Genomic DNA, 2733 nt, shown 5'->3' on the forward strand with positions numbered 1-2733 from the left:
CCGATCCTCACGCCCTATTTCATCATTTTGGAGTAGGAGTCCAGGGTACAAAGACGTAGGCTGAGCTTGCTCCTGATTGGTCAAATCATTTACCAAGAGAAAGTTCACTTCCCCTCCCTCCGCTGTTAAACTTCTGAAAGGAGATTAGGCCACCTGGTGCACCCCCTAGTCGCAGGCGTGGCCTCTCCTCCCCCCACCTCTGTCAGGCAGCACTACGGGCAGCGGTGGCGTCGGGGTCCCTGGATGTTTCTGCTGCAGTGGGAGGGATCTCTGCTCCTGGGAGTGGAGCCTGGTGTGGAGGCTTCGAATAGGAGCAAGGGACGTCCTCCCAGTCATGTATTTTTTATTTCCAAACCGTCAACTCTGCAGGGCAAAATCTCCCCCCGTTCTTCCACAGGTAGGGTGCACCGGAGAACAAAATGATCCCAAGATTGCTCTAGTTAAACAGTCAAAGCTCGAAACTACCGTCCGGCCCGCATCACAGGCTCTCTGGTATGGCATAGGAAAAACAGGGTGATCCATAGGCCGATGTTTCCTATCTGGTGGACCTTTTTTCTTTCTTCCCAGCCCCTAAATAAAATGCCTTTGAGGTTTCTGTATGCTATAAAACATAACTTGCCCCTATGAAACTGTGAAAACTTTAGGGTACAGCTGCATGCATCAGGGACTTCTAGACAGTGTTGGGAAAACAGCTCTGCAAACAAAGGAGATACTCAGAATATCTTTTCAGAACCTGTCTAAAACAAAAATAGCTATCTAATCAAAAAGTTTTATAGGGGTATTATTTGTACTTGAGAAGAAAAAACACCTAGAAACAGTGCCAAATGACAATAGGGGAATGATCGAATAAACTGAGATACATTAGAATATAAATTTCTACATTAAAGTGATTACTTCTTTATATTTGTGTCCCTGGGGCCTATCATAGTACCTGGTATATACACTTATATGTTTGTTGATTGATTGGAAACTGCAATTCAATTAAGACCAGCAACTATAATGCATAAGATATTAATGAAATAATGCAAGATGGATAAAAAAAAGTCAAGAGAACAGTGTGTACTTACTATAACCATACAAGAGAAGAAGTGAATAAAAAGAAGTGAAAAAGGAATCCTAAGAGATTTAGAAGTGACTGCAAAGGCATGATGCTTTATGCATTGAAATTTAAAGTTTAAGTGTAAATATTTCAATTCACCAAACATTGGTCACTTACTGTATGCTCCTATGCTAAATACTAAAAACACAAAGACAAAAATGAAACAGAGCCTATTGTCAGAGTTTACATTCTACTGGGGCAGGGGTGGAGAACTGGCAGCCTTGAGGCCACATGTGGCTCTTTAGGTCCTCAAGTGCAGCCCTTTGACTGAATCCAAACTGCACAGAAGAAATCCCAAAAGGAGTTTCCCCACCCCTAACTGGGGGAAAACAATATGTACAAAGACAAACATACAAAGTAAATACACAATAAGTACAAAGTTCAGAGAAGGGGAATACTAAAAGCTGAAGAGATCAGCTAGTCATCAGTTCTTCATAATCAGAGGACCAAAATGACATCACTATGTTGGAGTCAATGTATGGTGTGCCCACTGTGGCTAATCAAACCAATACAAGTTCAGAAAGTTTCACCACAGGTTGGGCACAGATAGTCCACATGAACATTTAGGAAGGAGATGTCTGTAAATTGACACATCTTGTGTTTCTTTTGAGCTACTGCAATTCTGCTTTACTCATAGAGCAAATCCCCTTCTTTGATTAGGGCACATCATGCTGGATGGTCCTGTACCAGTTTCTCGAATATCTCACAATTGATACCAGAGTCATTCAAGAGACATTGAGAGGGTCCTTGTATCTCAGTGTGAACACTTGCCTGGTGTGAGTTTTCCATAAAATAGTCTTTAAGGCAAATGTATGTTTGGCATTTGAACAATGTGGCCAGCCCATCAGAGTTGCACTCTCTGCAGAAGAGTTTGAATGCTTGCTAGTTCAATTTGAGAAAAGACCACAATGTCTAGTATCTTATCTTACAAGGTGATCTTCAGAATCTTCCTAAGACGATTCAAATGAAAGCAATTCCGTTTCCTGGCATGGCACTGGTATACCATCCAACATTTCACAGGCATACAACAATGAGGTCAGCACAATGGTTATGTAGACCTTCAATTTGATAGGCAGACTAGTACCTCTTCTCTCCCATCTTCTTTTGGAGCCTCCCAAACACTAAGCTAGCTCTGGAAATGCATGCATCAATCTCATGATCTATGTGTAAATCCCTGGAAAGTATACTGCCAAGGTGGGTGAAGTTATCCACAACTTTAAAAATTTCTCCATTTGCTGTAACCAGTGGTTACACATATGGATGGTGTGGTGCTGGCTGGTGGAGAACCTCTGTTTTTTTGGTGTTACGCCAAAATTAGTACAAGTGGCAGAGAATCAATCCATACTCTGTTGCATCTTAGCTTCAGAGACTGCATTGAGCACACAATCATCTGAACAAAAAGTCCCACATGAACCCTTCCTCCACTTTAGTCTTTGGCTTGTGGACTTTTCAAGTTAAATAATTTACTATCAGTGCCGCAGCTGACCTTGATGCCATTTTTGTCCTCATTGAAGGCATCTGACAACACTGTTTGAAAACTTCATGCTAAAAAGAATGGGAGCAAACACATAGCCCTGCTTCCATTGGTGACTGGAAAAGCATGAGAGTATCATCCATTATCTAGAACCCATTCA

Source organism: Petaurus breviceps, unplaced genomic scaffold (genome assembly GCF_028583685.1).
Source record: "Petaurus breviceps papuanus isolate PSGF00001 unplaced genomic scaffold, PetGlider_PUasm1.0 91133, whole genome shotgun sequence".
Lineage (NCBI taxonomy): Eukaryota > Metazoa > Chordata > Mammalia > Diprotodontia > Petauridae > Petaurus > Petaurus breviceps.